Genomic DNA, 18,157 nt, shown 5'->3' on the forward strand with positions numbered 1-18,157 from the left:
CAAGGATGAGGGCCTGATCCTCATGGCACAAGGTTGCCAAAAAAGTATCCTTCTCCACAGCAGTGCTTATTAGAGAAGGGACATCAAAAGATGGAGCCTGCCGGCCAGATCCATCCTACCAAGCTGCTTCATTCAGCCTACAGGGTGCCTCCAGGGGCCAGGGATTCAGGAGAGGATGAACAAGGGAGAATCTGGATTCTTCCCCCCCCCCAGCAAATTCCTACCCCAGTCAGGGGTGTAAGTTGCAGGGCCCAACACTGGCATAGGCAAACTGGTCAGCTGCCTGGGGACCAGACAGAAAAGGAGCCTGAAAATGGAAACTTTTCCCCCATTGTCTGATTATTATCATCATTATCTCTAGCAAAGGGGGACCCAATATGAAAAGTCTGCCTGGGGCCGCCAGGAGTCTAGGTATGGTGCTGGTAGGTTGTAGCTGTGTTGGTCTAAGACAGGGGTGGGCAAAATGTGACCTGCCAGGCCATTGCTTCCAGCCCTCAGGACCCCTAAAATATGTTAGGAAATTAATATTTATCTGCCCCTGGCTGCCTGTCATGCAGCCCTCAACTGCTTGCCATAACTCAGTAAGTGGCCCTCCGTGCAAAACAATTGCCCACCCCTGGTCTAAGGACATAGGGCAGATAAGGCTCTTAAGAGTAAATCCCATATCTTTTATTGTTTGAGTTGGTCTAATAGTAGATACCCCACTTAGGGACATACCCTGAGCACAAACTGGTGGGGAACTGGGCCTCAAACTCCAAAACTTAATCCTGAGGTATCGAGCCCTATGTAGGCAGGGGCCAAAGAGGCACAGCGCGCAGAGTTTCAGCCCGTCTCCGGAGGGGGCAGGCCGCGCTGTGGGCGGGGAAAGGTTTCAAAGGCAGCTCGGAGCTGCCCCGCCTCTTCGCGCTGAAAGCAGCTGGGCCGGGTGGAGCCGAGCCGAGCCGGTCCAAAGCCATATCGGCTGCGTGTCCGCCAGGGGGGAAGGAGCGAGCCGGCCCGGAGCAGCAGCAGCAGGTAGGAGCGGGCAGCCGGGCCGGGAGGGAGCGCTGTATGGGACCCCCGGCTCCCAGCAGCGTCTTCCCGGGGACCGGGGCTCCCAGCCAGTCCTGGATCCTGGAGGGGGGTCGGGGGGGCTCCCCTCTGCCCCGCCACCTCCCTGGCTGCTTGCTGCGCTGCGAGGCCGGGATCCTGAGTCCCTCTGCCCCCCCATGCGAGTGAAGGATCGCTGATTTCTGCTGGCGGACAGGGGCAGATCTCTGGGGAAAGTGTCCAGCCCTCCGGGGGCAAGAAGGTTTTTTGAGTGTTTTTTTTTTGGGTGGGGGGGAGGGTATAGAGAGGTCCCAGGTCTACGTACCCTTTCGGGGAAGGCTCTGCTGGCGGGCGCTGGGAAGCCCCCTGGCAGCAGCCGCGCTTGGGCGGAGCGTGGGCAAGGGCAGCGACGGCGATCCCCTCTGCCCCGCTGCGCCGGGGGTGTCCCGGGCCGGGCCGGCGGGAAGCCCCTGGGCGCGGGGCGGGCGCCTCTCCCGCGCGGACTGACGTGGCCGCCGGCCGAGGCTGCAGCGCGCCGGGGCCCGGGGAGGCCGGCCGGCGCCTCTGCCTGCTCGGCTCGCCCCTTGGAGGCGAAGCTCGACGAGCCTGGCCGCCCTGTGCCCTAGATCTGTTGTCGATAAGCAGGCTGTCTCTGCCTAGCTTTCCCTCACGGGCCAGCCCTGTCCTGAGTGGGGCTTTCCCCTCCCCAGCACCTGTCTGGTGTCTGGCCTCTTCTGGGAGCCAGCCCAGGAAAAAGCTGTTCCTGCTGCCTGCTTAGACTGTCCGGGCAGCTGAGACTGCAGCGGAAGGGACTGTGGTGCATGGAGATAAATCTGCTGCCCAGGTAGAAGGAGTTTGTCTCCCACTGGCATGCAGGGGGTGCCCTCACTGAGCTGCCAGGCTTCTAGGGCTGAGCAGAGCAGTGTGCAGGCCTTCGGCGCCAACCTAGCTGGCTTTGCACAGAAGTTGACTTGACACATTTCTCTCTCTCTCTCTAATCTCATCCATATCTGGTGCCAGGGCAGGGCTGTTTTTAATACTACTCCAGGTTTAATCCAGTTTTAGGGTAACCATGGTGAGTGAGGTTCCACCTTCTCCTTTGGGAGACTTTCACAGACTAATAGGTTGTTTTTTCCTCCTCTGTCTTTTACTCCAGCCTAAATGTTCCTTAACGTGGCTCTCCCATACAATAACCTCTGTACTGTGCACTCTTTCAACATGTGTATGCTATTGTGGTATTTTCTCCCACCAGCCAGTTCTGTCACTTATGTAGCCTGACAAGAAAGTATCCTTTAAATTTTGGAGGGGGGGGCAGTGTGGGGGTGCAAATCTTCCCCAGGCTTTTGTTGTTTTGTTGACTTCCTTCAGTGTGTCTGTGTTTGTTCCTTAGTCTTTCGTTGTTTTCTTCTGACTTCCTTTAACCTGCCTTTGTCTTGCAATATGGTCCCCGGAAGTGAACAATCTTTTTCAAAATGGGATTTAGCCTTGTTGATGTGATACTGTTGCATTCTGCTTTGTGACTTCCTAGCAGAGTATCTCCCAGTGTATGCCATAGTTAGTTGGCACTTTGTGTACCAATCTAACCCTCTAATCTGGATGCCTCTGGGAGAGCAGAACTGTGGGATACTAAATGGATTGGGACCTGTCTGTTTGCAAGATTATGTCCATTACCTGCTGTCACAGCAGCTAAAATCCAATGAGAGGCTCTGAAACTATAGGACCAGTAGACCAGTGCTCTTCAAAGGAGTCTGCCAAGCTATAGCTTTGACAGGTGGCCATAAGGAAGATTTGTCAGTCTGAGGACATAGTATAAGAGTCACCTGTTCTCTTAGGTTTTAGATTAACTGTCCCTATGACAAAGGGTCTGTGTGCTACTTTTCTGGCATAACTCTTGCTTTTTAACAGCTGCTAAAAGAAACAGATGGAAATGATGTTGGAATTTAACTAGTTGGAGTGTGGGGGTTTTTTTTCCCCTCCTTGGCCCTCTTTAGCAGCATATGGTCTGAGAAGTTGTATAACAATTTTTGGCTAGTTTCTGGTTTCAAATTGTATATAATTACAGTGCAGATGATGTATTTCTCCCCCTGTGATTTGTGATAGCTTTTTAAATTGTTTCAGCATCCTGCAGCAATTAATTCCATGGCAATACTGGTCTTTGAATCGTAGAAAATTAGGGTTGGAAGGGACTGCCAGTAGGTCATCTAGTCCAACCCCCTGCTCAAAGCAGGACCATCCCTAGCTAGATCATCCCAGCCAAAGCTTTGTTTCCAAGGGTGGAGAGTCCACCAGCTCTCTCTGGGGGACCTGCTCCAGTGTTTTACTACCGTCCTAGCAAAAAAGTTCTTCCTAATATTGAACCTAAACGTCCCTTGATGTAATGTGAGACCATGGCTCCTTGTTGTGTCATCTGCCACTGCTGAGAACAGTCTAGATCCATCCTCTTTTGAATCCCCCTTCAGGTAGTTGAAAGCTGCTGTTTTGTGTCTCTTAAACTCTGAAAAGTTTGGCCATAATATGAATTATTTAAGGGCATAAATGTCCCTTAATTATGCCCTAGTGATATTTGGCTACAAAGTGGGATGCAGTTGCAGCTGGATATCCAAAATGGGATCTAGAAGATCTTTATTATGAGGGCAAATGTGTTTGGTATGAGTCTCAGATCACTTAGAATCAAGTAATAATGCAGTATGATGCAGCTTTAAAAAAGATACTGCTGAAGGTGATAGCTGAAATCATTCTTGGGATTTAACCTGCAGGTCTTGACTGTGAATGAGGACTTTAGAGCTGTGGTTGCTCTAATTTAGCTAAATGGGAATTTCAGAATGAATAACCACCCTGACAGTCTCTGTTTCAGTTTCAGGTTTTTGCATTGTATAACATTTAAGATAAAAAATAACTAAATTTCTTGTGGTTTTCACTTTTTTTTTTTTTTTTTTTTATTAAGGCAAAGGACTGTTATGTCCTCATGGGAGTAGCTTGAGACTTAGTAGCTGGATGTGGGTAGCTCAGAAATTTGTCCTTTAATACAATGATAGACTACGCTAGTACAGGAAAGACTGATGGGAGGGGATGTGATTCAAAAACAGAAGTTTTATAACTTGCCAGTGAAGTTGCCAATGACACTTCTCACAATGTCAGGGGCTTGCTAGGAGCCTGTCCATCCAAGGACTGAACAGAGCTCCTGAGAACACAGCCTGCCTGGCTACAAATGCTAAATGGCAAGCTCCTTTCTATAAATGAGACTAGAAAGGACTTTTAAAAAAATCCCTTTACTCAAGACATTTCCTGTCTTTATAAAAACTTCCCTCCTGTTCCCAAACATTCTTTCCTTTAGATGAATGCTTCTCAAGTGTCATAGTCTGGAGTTTGATAGGGCTGTGAAGTTGATTTTGAGTTGGTGATACTCCACGTGCTTCCTTGACTCCTTAAAGGATCAGCAAATTATGGTTAGGCTCCTACAAGCTTCATCATCTTACGATGCTGGAAGTTTGATAGTGGAACAGTGATTTCAAAGAAACATGGATAGGAGGCAACTGTTTCGGGTGATGCAAGCAGGTATAACAATATTCTGGTGTTTGCACATATTAGTATAAAGCTAAATACCTGACAACTTGATTAGAAAAGTGACAGTTTTTTCCTGCTTTAGAGGGTGACGTCTATTTGGGCCAGAGCCTTTTCTGTCCTCAGTTGCTTTTTTACATAGTGGACTAATTGACAGTGGGTTCTGGAAAGGATGCCCAGCATTCCAAGTTAAGTCTCCACCCTTCTTACTTCTGTGTGTGTGAACAATGTTGTGTGTCTAAGGGAGACCCTTGCTTATTAGAGTGGTGATATGGAGAAAGCAGTTTGGATCCCTTAGAAGTTCACTCAGCTTTTTACTGATGTGTGAGACAGAAATGGAGCAAGAAGCAAGCTTTGTGCCTGGAGAAGGCTTTCCCCCTGGGCAAGCTCTACCTTATTGCCTGTAGTCTCTTCCCTTAAGAGGATTTCACAGCTTTTAATGATGAGACTCATCTGGACTGCCTTCATTCTTGTTGGTGTCACTCCTTTGGTCTTTTGGCACAGGCAGGTGTAATGTGACTTACAATTGTAAGCACAGGCGACTGGTATGGGGAACACGGGGGGATGCCCCCCTGAGATGGCACTGCTCGGATGGGGCAAAGTCAGGGAGCAGTTTTTTTGCTGTGTGGGCCGGCAGTGTGTTGGGTGGAGGGGTGGGGCCACTAAGCCATGGCACAGAAGCTCAGGAGTGGATATGGGGCTTTTGGTCTGCCCCTGGGCCTGCCCACAAATTGTGCTCCCCCAGGCACCCCTGATTGTAAGTTGGCAAGAGGGATGTTCCAACAGGGCCTTTACACTGCTTGTTATAAAAGCTGCCTGATCTGTTCTTATTCCTTTTCTCTTAGTTTCGTACTATAACTGAAGTTCACATGAAAAATCTTTGCCTACTGTGGCTGGCAGAAGGCTATTCCCCTCTCATTCTTTCTGTGCCTTGTTCAGGGATGCTATGAGCCATGTGTTGGAACTCTAATTTCTTGCTTATTTTAGAGTACAGCTTCAGACTTTGCACTTCCCTGAACTAGTTTAGTGTGAACACTTAGATATCATCTGCCTGGCTTCTTGTGAGGGAGAAAAAAGGGGAGGGTTTGGGCATGAAGGGAAGGCAGCAAAATTGCCATGATCTGTAAACTTAGTTGTTTATCACTGCACTAAAGAAAAAAACCTCTGTGCCCTTATGAGAGCCTTCTCAGTTCTTGGCTTATCTTTTTAGCTTTTGATCATTAATTTTGTTTTGCAAATCTTTTCTCCAATAAGAGGACCCTCTGTTAAATCTAGGGTGCACAAATTCAGCCTTTAAAGAGGCATTTCTCATCAGAAGCCTCAGGTACTTCCACTTTGGAAACACCCCTGGGATACATGCTGGGATATATATTCTCTGGAAGATAGGCTGCTTGTAAAGATGGGGGCTGAACTTGGCCTACCTGCTGGGACTTTTCTTAAGTCACTAGTTTAATGGGCAAAACATTCATGTTGACAGAACTAGAAAGCAAGTTTAGCGTTCCTGATGAGTTTACACTCTTGCAAGGCATGCAGGACCAGGGCCTTCCATAGGGAAATGATTACAGCTATCCATCTCCACACATACATCTTCATGAAACTCTTCCCCCTTGGGGCTCCTTGTTCAATTATGTTAAGTCTTCTAATTATCAGATAACCTCCAGCACTTCACCTGACTTGTAAATATCATCAACATGAGGGATTAAGGGAAAGCAAAGGGTAGGAGTTACAGGAACCTTCTTAGAATGGTAAGAAGTTAACAGTGGAAGCACCCAGGCACCTTTGCTATAGTTAATGATTGGCACACTAAATGTGGAAGAGATTGTGCTGGTTAGTAGTCTGACAGCACTACCCAGTGTAGGATAATCAAGATGAGGAAGGAGTGTGAAAAAAATATTGGCAAATTTCAAATAAGACAGGGTAATAAATGAAATGCAAGGAACCGTAGGTTCGAAAGAATGATTTTTCACTGCGTGTGCACATGACGAGTTCAAAATGAATGGTCTTCTCCCAGAAGAAAGATGAGGCGTTACTGTGGGCAGCTCAGCAAAAATGCCTGCTCACTAGGTTGTGGCAGCCAAAGTGAATAAAACATTAGGCTGTCAAGACAGGGATCTGGAATGTAGGAAATGCTGTTGAGTAGCCTCATTTTATGTCCAACTTCTGCCTAAGAGAAGAGTAATGGAAACCCTTCAAGGCAAATGAAGAGAAAAGGTTGGGGTTATTGTCATTATAGCTTGTGGGAGGCAGGGGGTGGCATTTAAAGGTTCATATAAAGCTAGAGTGAGTTCTTGGTTATGCATTGCAAAGGTCTGCCAGTTTGAGGCATCTAAAATAATTTGTTAATCTACAGTGTACCAATAAGCCTGTGGAATTAATACTCACTAAACATTTGTTTGTGTGTACACAGTGTTGATTAGAGAGATGAAAAGATCACATTCATTCACTGATGTCATGATGCCAGCAAAGTTCTTAAAGTGTGGACAGAGCTCTGTCAACAGAGAGGCTTCTGCTGGCAAAGTTGCTCAACTGGTATAAATTGGTGACAGAAATTCCTTCTACTGGCAGAGCTAAGTCAAGAACCTGAGGAGTGGGCTGCTATAGCACTGCCAGTGTAGCTGTGATGGCAGTGGCCTCATAGCATGGACACAGCCTACACCGGATCAAAAGGAAATGCTTGATACTATGCAATTATTCTGTATTTAAGTGGCAAGACTTGCTGATCAGCTTTACCAGCTGGAGCCTTCATCTCCTAGCAGAGCTGTGTCCATGCTGGGGGAGTTTTGCTGGCAACACTGTCAGCACATGAACATGCTCTTTTCACGCCCCCAGTCAACATAACTACTAGCATTCATTTTATACAGAAGCAAGTGGCTTATTTGGCTTCTAAAAAGACCAGTAAATGAAAAAGGGTCAGTTTACAGTACTCCTGACAAAATGAGGCATAAACTGGTGAATTGCTGGGGTTAAAGAAGATTTCTTCCTTGTCCCTTTGCAGTACAGTAGTGTTGTACAACCAGGTGTGTATAAGGCTTTATCCCTTTGTAAAGACATGCAGTAGGCAGATCCCCGATTTGCCTCTACAGGAGAATGGTGTTCCTAGGGTCTATAGGACACCTGGTAGCCCCAACACACCCGGACTCAAAGGGCCTGCCAGAGGAGGATTCTTGGCTAATGAGTTTTCCAGGTTAAAGGGAGTGTTTTGCTTGTGTGTGCACTGAGCAACTTGAACCTTGCCATCCCTTCCTGAGTTGGAATGTGTTGCCTGAATTGGCAGTTTGAGCAATTGTTTCAGACTGACTGAAAGCAATTTGGAATGGGGGAGGGAGAGTTAGTCCCCTGCAAATAGCATACCTGAGCCAGATATCTGTCTAAGCTGTTTCACGTGTTGACTGCAAACCCTGTTCCAGAGCAAACAGAGGTTCCTTTGTTACTAGTCCCAAATTGTTATTGCCTGTTTTGACCACACCTTGTTCCCTAGTATGCCTTTTTGGTATCTGCCTGACACTCAGCTAGGTAGCAGTGCTTCAGGCTAGAAAGGGAGCATGTGGGATTTGGACCTTAGTTCATGGAATTGCTGATGTGTAGTGCTTCCTACACATGGTGTACTAAACAGCCTCCCCAGTGCTCAAGTCAACAGAGCTATTTGCCATGTAGCCATATGTTTAGGGATTGTCCTGGAGACTGAAGGGAACTATATGCTTTTTCTGCCATGGTAGAAAGGAAATTTGCATTCATCTTGCATTCCTATATAGTGTTTAGGTATGAAACAACATATGCACGTGGTTTAACATTGGCCTTAATGTCACAATGGTAGCAATTAACAGCACCCCTTACACTACCAGTTAACTTGTGTGGGACACCTTGAGTAGCTTGTGTAACTACCAAGCTGTAATGCCAGTCTTGTCCTGTGTGGGATGACAATCTTGTGAAGTGTCAAACAAATGACTCTCTAAAACAAACCTGCAGTTGCCTAGAAATTGGTTGTGCTTGGCCTTTGTACAGCATCTGGCGTGTTGTCTGACTGGGGTTGTATTGGAATCCTAGGTTGTTGAGAACACCCAGCTGTCAAACTGCATTCAGAATCAATGGGGATCTTTGATTGCTTTAGTGCATTGTGCTGTGTGGTCTTTGGCCTTACTTGTGTGGTTATGATTTGCTGACCTAGCTTATTCAAGCCTCTAGCTGGAGATGTTTGTAAACTGTTGCACTTATGAAACTATTTCCCTGCTTGCAACAAATTCAGCCTGCCTGCTCCTACTTACATAAATCATGTGTTTGTGGAGTCTTCTGGCAGTGTGTGGTGATGGGGGCCCTGTCTTTATGCTCACCTTCATAATTGTGCAACAATTATAGATTTGGTTGTCAAAGCTGATCCTGTCTTGCCCTACCCTGCAGCAAAATCATTCTTTTTTTAACCCCTGCAGAGTTGGCCAGCTGGGCCTGAATGTTGCTTGTGACTTCCATCTATGTTGGTGTGCAAGTTGTCTCATCTTGGTCAGCCAACCGCACACAAGAAATCAAGCTTCCTTAAGGTGTGGGTTGTGCTCTTGGGCCAAAAAGTATCATCCTCTGAATTGCTAAACTGACTCCCCAGTCTTCTACTGAGGCAATTTGGCTTGGTGGTTAGTGAGTTGGACTGATTGCAAGGGAGTTACTGACCTACAGGTCACTTGACACTGGCCATTCTGGGTTTTGTCAAGTTAAGGTGTGAGCATGAGTGAATCTAGGATTTTGAAAAGACAGGGTGCAGATAATGTGGTGCATCATCACATATAAGACTATATATGTTTTTCTCCAGTTAAAAAGAAACTTAGTAGGTTTACTGGGGCCATATTATACAGTTTCAGATTGAGGCAAAAAGAAATATAACTCTCAGAATGTGCATTCATTTGTTATATCATTTATGATGTACTAAAAAAATACAACAAACTGGGGAAAATAATCAAAAGTTGTTGTTTGATTAGTCCTGTAATCAGTAGAATTAAACATGCATCTCTTTCAGATTTGTAAATCAAGTGTAGCCTGCTTCAGCATATTGATAGTGCATCCAGCGTTTCACTGAGTTGTTTTCTTTTACATCTGAGTTCTCACTTCTGGCTAGAGTTAAAAACAGTCTTCAGGGCTGTGAAATAGGAGCTTCGCTACCAGAAGCGAGTAGCAGACAGGAGAATGGCATAGTGGAACATCAAGTCCATTAAGTGAGAGAGTGAAATAGAGTTTAAAAGAATCCAGTAAACTATAATGAGGACAAGGGCAGTACCCAATTGACTCCCTGCTGCCTGCATAGGAATCCTGCTGCCACTGCTAGGCAGCTTGTTTATAACCTTGGGTGGACTAGCAATCAAGGGGCAAGTAGAAATGGGGGGGACAACTGCACTCTGCCCTTTTTGTGACGAGCTATTTCTTCCTGTGTGTGCCAGTGATGATCTTGACTAGGGCTTTCAGATACTACTGTAATACACGCACAAAATCTTAAAACTGTACAACTTGACTTCAGAGCTCTAAACAGCACTCTTCCATGTTGCTAAGTCTCTAGGCTCCTCCCTTTTCTTCTTTGCCTTTCCAAAATCTATTGCTCATTCTTTGCAAGGCCCATAATAAAGGGAGCTGTATGTGAATAACTAAGGTAGTTCTTCTCCTGGCTTATGCATGAGGTTTCTATGTATCATTCTTTTGATCATAGTTAAAACCATTCCAGCCTCAAACAGATTACAAAATTTCTCATGGAGGATGGAAGTAGTCCTGAATCTCACAATGGACCATAGGTCAGTGCTGGAAAAGACTTTCTGCCTATCTAAGTGTCAGAGTAGGTAAAGTGTAATCTTGCTGGCTGTTCCTTCTGCTCCTAGATGCTTCCCTAATGGGTCTGCTGAGATTATTTTGCTCGAGGAGAGAACTGCATGGGAATCCTGAGGGAGGGGAAGGAGAATAATGGGAGCTGAGAGAACAATTGTTGTCTGGGGGCCTGACATTCCCAGAGTGAGTAAGAACAAAAGACCAGCAGTGAGGAGTTGCTGGGGCCCTGTGGGGCAGCCCTTGAAAGCAAGCAAGCCTGAGTTACCTCTGAGTTCACAGAGAAATCACTACCCCCTCCTTCTTCCCCTCTCTCTCAGTAACAATACTGGCATAGCCCTGGATGCAGGCTATGGATGCCTTGGCTTCTCCTTCATACGTGGAAAAAGGCAGAAGTCAAATGGCCCCACTTACTTTTTCTCATCCTTTGCTTGAGAGGTGAAGGGGGGAAAGGAAAGGAGGAGAAGGGATTACTGTAAGAATAGGCCTGAATGAACAAATCTTCTAAATGCAACTAAAGCAACTTGGAGGGGTTCAGCATTGTAGTTTAAACAGCTGAAAGAACTGCTCCTTGGTTACCAGTAAGAGTTTGTGTTCACATACAAGCTCATGCTATAAGAGGGATATAGGAAGGGGTTAACTTATACCTTGACCTTCTGCGAAAGGGTAGAGGACTGTTTTCCACATCTGCACTGAGTCTGCCCTCCAGGCTCCTACCTCTTCCTCTTTGCTTTCCCAAAGTCTATTGCTCATTCTTTGCCAGGCCTACAAGAAAAATGGTTGTATGTGAACTCCAGTTCCTATTTAAATGAAATTAGTTCCCTGCCAGAATGTCCAGCTTAACATTTGGATCAGCATTGGCAAGGGTGTCAACTTTGAGGTTTGCCTCGTATTTGAACTTCAAAGGTAACTGGTAGTCACTAATATCAGTGAACCCTGCTGTGTTTGGCTTTTCCCATCTGGGGTCCTGTCTAGCCTAGTATTTAAAGCTGACTGATTGGGTACAACATAATAGTTAGTGTATACCAAAGTCTGCAGTAGAAAAATGAATCTAAATGTGTGTAATGATATGAAGATGAAAATGGAGATATAGTCATTGTTAGCTGGCAGAGTTAAACTCTCCGGGAAGCCTAGGATTGGACTTGCATTTAAAATCAGTAGGCCATATCTGTACTACATTTTCAGGCATGTGTAGCTAATTGACACTGCAGATTTTATCAAGACAACCCCCCAGCCTGGAAGAAACTGACTGGGGCTGACTAATAACCCCCTTCCTCCTCGCCCCCAACCTCAGCCTACATTTGCACTTGATTTTTAAGGCTAAAAATCAAGTGCACTTCAGTCCAACTGGTTGAAGTTTGTGCTGGGAAAGGAAATCAGTCTTAAAATGATACTTGAAAATTATAGCGTTCTGCTTTTATTTCAAACCTCTTTAACCTAGTCTAACCATCATTGGCAGCTCCTTCCCCATGAGAAGGACTTGGCTAGCTAATACTTGTATGCTGCAGTATCATGATAAGGCATTTTACTTGGAACCTTACTAAAATTTACCGATTGCATGGGACTTCTGAAATGTGAGAATTTCATGGGGTCAGCTTATTCCTTAGGGAAACTGTCTAAAGCCTGGAAGAAATGCCAGTTCTGGATGTCCAGTCTCAGGTGGCTGAGGCATCTCTCACTTACAAGATATACCTGTTTCTGACATCTTGCTCTCAATGTGAATCTCACCTAATGGCTTTTTATTAAAATGTTACTAGAAATTGTTGTTTCAGGGCAAACTAGAAATAGCCTAGTTTGCATGGCATCGGAGATTAAGACCTTTAGGTATTTGGAGGGAACAACCTCTTCAAAAGCTCCTTTGACACCCCATCTGAAAGCCTGGTGGGCTATATGACTCCATAGTGTTTGAAATGCATAAAGGATCTGGCTTATGACCTTGGTTTTTGTGGAACCATTTTTAATGTGAAGTAGATGAGATTAGCTGATCTGGAATCCTTGTGGCTTTAATTTCATGCTGAATCCAGTTACAAAAGGTAAAACACCTTAATAGCATGCTACTAAATGTGAGCAAAGAAGAAGAAGGAAGTCTTTCTTTGCCCCTAGTAAATGGTATGGAGCATGACCTTTTTATAATGCATATCATTGCAGAGAAGTGCACTATTATTTAGCAGATTGTTAAATCTAATGGAGGCGTTAACTGTGCTAGCTAGAACATCATCTTTTGCACAAAGTGAAGATGACAGTGCTCTTGCACTGAGACTTTTTCTGTGAGCTGGAACTTGCCCACAACCTGGGCTGTATCATCTAGTAGGCGACCCATCCTATAGATGTCATTCACAACAATGGCAGGTCATCTGTTGTACATTTTAGTAGTTCCCTCCAGAACTGCTTGGTTGGTGACATCTGCGTATTTTGGCATTACAGTGGGTCACATCTAACTGAAGTGGGGTGGGATTGGTTTTTGGTTTTTTGGTTGGGGTTATTTTGATGAAAAAAGTCCTTCCGTCTGTGGTGTCTCCAAGTATTTGCAGATACCAAAGGAGACACCTCCTTAACTTAATGTCCCTTCATAACTTAATGTGCTCTTCAAAACTGGACAACATATATTGATTTCCTGAGAAGTTAAAGCTTGAATTGCTCAAGACCTGTCCATGGCAGTATCAAAAATGGAACCCTGGTTTCCCAAGTCCTTGTTCACTGACTTATTTGCAGGACTGTCTTGCCTTGGCTTATCCCTTTCTTATACAGAGGCGCTTATCTCTGTGATGATGCATGCCTGCTTTGTAAAGCACTTGGTGAACCTTGGGCAAAAGGCAATCTAGCATGGTTGGCTTTAAGAAGCCCCATCTACTGTCGTTCTGCTGGTCCTGCTAACTTTGAGGCCAATTTTCTCATGTGATGCTTGTGGTACAAAGCTGAACGTCCGACACGGACTGCGAGAGGCCACCCAGCCTGTCTTGGTTCTGGTACAGTTTAAGCTGTCTTGCAGACTGTTGAATGCAGGAGTGGAAATGCTGTGCGCATAAATCTGGAGACTTCAAGGAGTCCCCTCCTCTTTCTCCTGAAATGAATCCAGCTTTTTAAGTCTTACTGTCTCTGGCAACTGCCAAATTCTTAGGGAACTTATCCCATATGTCTGTTCCCTTTGGCATATAGCAGCCCTGCATTTAAGCAGTCCAAATGGACTGGCTTTCAGGGTGGTGTTTGATTGTAGGGTGTAGTGATGTTAATTGTAGCTGGCAGGGCTGTAGTTGATAAATGTTCTTGTGTCACTCCATTTAAGGATCACCTGTCTCATAACATGCTCAGTCTGTGGGGCAGTAAAACACCTGCAGGCACTGTTAGTCTCGCCAGTGGGAATGTTCCAGGCTGGGTGAAACTGGAAGCCTTTCTGACCTTCCAGTTGGCTTTGTATACAAAATAGAGGGGGTTGTTTAGTGTCAGCCTTGTCTAGCAAGACTTCTCATGACAATAGCTCATTTAAAAAAAGAACAACTGAAAAACTACCCCCAGAAAGACCCTTGGCTATAAATGAAGTATTTTCACTGGAGCTTCTGTAACAGCCTCTGCCAAATTGCTCACTTCCTACAGTGCTGTCCCTTACTGTTACTAAATAAACCTTATCTGTAGCAGTGGTTCTGGGGTTAATGTGATTTATGGCACTGTTTCACCATTAGAAGTGACACAGTGGTTCATGGCCATGAACCTGGCCCACATTTTAGTCTTGGGGTGTGGGGAAATCCCATGAACAAGTCTTTAGTTCCTAAAAAAAGAATGCCACGTCAAACAGCTGTCATAGGAAACCCTAGCGGGGAAGGCTCACAACCAAGCAGAATGGAAACATGCTGTGGCTTTTCTTGTAAGATTTTGAAGGACCCAAAAGCATTCTGCATGCTGGATGGATTGGCTAGACAGGAGCGGCTGCCAATCTTGTCATGCCTATAACAGGACGGTATCTCTAGAGAATAGGGATTGGGGAAATGGAGTTCTTGGGCAAGAAAGGGGATGCTCTAGGGTCTAAAAGCTCTTGTTCTTGAGACTCTACACCTTTTAGAGGGGACAGATGCTTGCGGGAAAATGGTCTCTCTTTTTAAAAATCTTGACTTTTTCCAAGTTCTTTTGCTAACAAAGGCTGCTGGCTGCGTCTAACACCTTGTCTTTCCCAGAAGCACTGAGGATTATATGCAACATCCTGAGTCCGTCACAGTTCCCATGACTGACTTGTGAGCATGAGGCTAAAACTAGCACAAGGGTTGTGAACCCTGCTGCACTTCCTCCTGAGACACTTCTGAGGTCTGTGGCTTAGTGGCCCAGGTAGTCCTATGGCTGAAGGCTTTCAGAATTGCTCCCTTATATAAAGCAAGGCTCCATTGTACTTGTGGAAAGCTTTAAACTATAGTCTTGCTGATGCATGGCCTAGCAGCCAGCGAACTCTTCCTCAGATCCTGCTGCATCTGTTTAGGAGGGACCACTTGATGTAGCCATTGAATTAGGGAGCTCCTAATGTATTGTTTCTGGAAGCGGGCATATTTCTTGCTCATGGGTCCCAGGCTTCCTGTGCTGACCCAGAATACGGCAGTCTGGCTCTTTTTGTCCTTGAAGCTGTAGTCATGTCCTGTGCTGACACCTGAAGTACAGATGCAGCAATGGGGTGGCTTCCCCCAGACTAAAGGGTTGCCTCTGCTAAAATTTGGGTTGAAAGGGCCACTGAGCAGGCTTGTAGCAGGGAATGCATCTTCTCCTGACGGTACTCATATTGTTGCTAGATCTTGCTATCTGTTCTCTGTGACAGAAGAAAGCCTAGCAGGTTAGCATGGAAGGAGTAATACTTTTATCTACCAGAGAATGTAGGCAGACAAATGATGGGAAGTGTGCCAGGATGCTTGTTCAAAGCAAAACATGAGTTTAGGTGATTATAAGATAAGGGGTCTTGTCTTGCTCTTCAGCCCAGAGATGGGGCTTTCTAAGCCCAGGTCAGTTCTGGATGAATGAAGAGCAGTGCTCTCCTTTCCTTTTCCAAGGGCTTCTTGAAAGATGTGCTACCAGTGCCCTATTTCCAGTCTACAGTTTGGACTGTGCATGTTTTGGGGACTACAGTTTGTGTACTTCAGAGCAGCAGAACGATGGCAACTTTGTGGGACACTTTCTAAACGCCTAAGATCAGGAAGGTTCATGGCCATGAACCTGGGCCGTGTTTAGACTTGGTGTGGGGAAATCCCATGAGCAAGTATTTAGTTTCTAAAAAGAAAGATGTGTGCATTAGCATTTCTAACAGAAGACTAAGCAGGTGGGGAGATGGTTCTTATGTAAAGTGTATACAAACTTTTCTATCAAGCCCCACTACCCAAGCCTTTTCAGATTTCTAGAGATACCACTGGACATCTTGGGGCAAGGTCCTAATTTATTAGACACATTTCTCAGAAACTAAGAAATCTATTAATAGAAGTGATTTCAGTTTCTTCTTTATCATCTGACTACTTCCCTCTTTTGGGACATTAAATGCATTTTGTTCTTAATTGGTGTTTAAAAAGAACCTAAGGGTGGAAAGTCCTTTGACACACTCCTTCCACAGACGCTCCTTCCGCAGAGAAGGCACGGCCTACTTTTTGGGGTGGGAGGAGAGGGGGTGCTATTTCCACAAGAGACTAGGCAAGGAATGTCCCCTTGTTGCTGCTGCCCCCTACCACTGAAAGCCATTCTTAAAATCTGTTGTTACATCAGCAAAAAATCTGGCCTTTTGCATCAGCAAAAAATCCATATATTTGTATACTCTCAACTTGCTTCCTTCCTGTTTTGGGACTACTGGGACTTCTAAAATGACATATTTTGGGGAGGGAGGTAAGGAATTAAATGAGTCTAGGAAAGATTTCCAGCACATGTAATTTGAACCCTGACCAAGTTCCACTTCGACTCTTGGTGGGGAGGGGCAGTCTACAAAAAAAAAAAAAATATATTAAACTGGTTCATTGATTAACAAGTCCACCTAAGTGAAGGAGCAGTCTGATTGGAGACCTCCTCTGGTTATGATTTTCAAATCTTACAGGCGGGCTCATGTCTCTTAAGTGGGGGCTCACCCCTTCCCCAAGCTCTTCCTTAATTTGCACCCTGAACTTGGTGACCTTTAAATGTCAACCAGTTAATTCCAGCTGAAGGGTTCTCCCTTAAATAAAGGAGGTCTGGGTACTGCCCTTGTCCTAGCAGAAGGGGATGTCAGGCTACTATTGAATATGGTATTATAATTTGGCATTCTGTTCAGTGCCAGTTGGAGGATGGGACTCACTTGTGTGAGTAACAGGATGTCCCTATTGATCGCTAATCCTGAACCTGGGAACTCTCCTAATGGAGTCACTATGACAGCAGGAGAGTGACTGCATGCGAGTTCCTGGAGTTTTTTCTCATCCACTGAAGAGGAATAGGCTTTGAACAAACTTTTTATTTTAATGTTTGCATATAGTAAAAGAGAACTCACTGCTTCAAAAGCACGGTTGTACTGGCCTCCAGTGGAAAGGCAAGAGTTGTATAAGTGTCTATTCCTGAGCTTACCACCACCTTCGGTTCGAAACAATGCAGTCAAGTGGCTGTCACCAAACTTAGTTCTTCATTTACAGAGTCAGGGGTGTAGGTTGTAGTCGTGTTGGTCTAAGGACATAGGCAGACAAGGTTCTTTGGGTGAATCTGATACCTTTTATTAGACCAACTGAAATAGTTGGAAAAAAATTTTCTTAGCAAGCTTTTGGGTTTAAAAACCCTTTGTCACTCTCTCTCCAATCTCTCAATTCTAATCCTTAAAGGGAATTTACAAAACACTTCTCAGGGACGAGCCTATGAACTTCACTTCTTCAACCTCCTGGATACAAAAAAATCATTGACTAAATATAGACATTGGATTTATGACACATTATAACATTCCTGACACCTGACTCCCCAGGTACCTCCACTATTTGCCCACTACATTCATCCGCCTTCTCGCCCTACCCGCCCGCCCCCCCCCCCCCCCTTTCCATGCTGTCTCTTACTCACTGAGTTTTCAATTTACATCTTCACTGACTGCCTGTCTTTCATGCATACCAGCCCAGCCTCTGGTGTCTTTACTATTCATTCCATCCAGGAAGAGCACACACTACCTGCAGGTGGTTCCTTAGCCTGATGAAGGGTTTTTAAACCCCAAAGCTTGCTAAAAATTTTTTTCCAACTATTTAATTTGGTCTAATAAAAGATATTGGATTCGCCCAAAGAACCTATATAGTCATGCATTTCGAACGGTTTCTTTTAAACTCCGTATTTAAACCCTTATGGTCAGTGTTGGGAGCCCCAGTAGCATCACATCAGTGCATAAAAAAGTAGAAATTCTACTTCATAAAATTAGGCTTGTAGCTTTTTTTGTTTATTTCTAGCTACCATAAAAAAAAAAGTTAGTCCTGCAGCTGCTTCTGAGGTTCTGATGGGTGCTGCAGCTGCTTCTGAGGTCCCCTGATGCATGTGGTTTTTACTTTTGCTGTATGGAAAGATTTTCTATTGGATAAAAAAAACCTGATACTGTACAAGGGGAAATGTAAAACTAACTGTAGCATAGTCAAAGGCAAATATAGAAACTGTTGCTTGCCTCCGAGCCTTCCAGCTCTAAGAATCAAAAACGTTACTTAGGGTAACACAGCATAGCCCGCATACACACATGCACTCCACTTTTAACAATCCCAAAAGCAAGAACTATTTTCTTTTTCTTAATATAGCATGTTGACTAACCCTAGTGTATTGAAACAACCTCTTAATGACA

The 18,157-nt window shown here is 45.0% G+C and overlaps 1 protein-coding gene across 2 annotated transcripts in view; it reads left to right on the forward strand.

Moving 5' to 3' along the window:
- Nucleotides 1-901: 901 nt before the first annotated feature.
- Nucleotides 902-18,157, forward strand: part of CD82 (CD82 molecule) — a 59,441-nt gene continuing 42,185 nt past the window's right edge. Inside the window, exon 1 of one of the 2 annotated variants that reach the window (XM_014602428.3) lies at nucleotides 902-1,014. The gene's annotated coding sequence lies outside the window, so the exon portion shown is untranslated. Of the gene's footprint in view, nucleotides 1,015-1,167; nucleotides 1,292-18,157 lie in introns of those variants that run through there. The other variant, XM_059722771.1, reaches the window with a different exon arrangement.

Source organism: Alligator mississippiensis, chromosome 2 (assembly GCF_030867095.1).
Source record: "Alligator mississippiensis isolate rAllMis1 chromosome 2, rAllMis1, whole genome shotgun sequence".
Classification (NCBI taxonomy): Eukaryota; Metazoa; Chordata; order Crocodylia; family Alligatoridae; genus Alligator; species Alligator mississippiensis.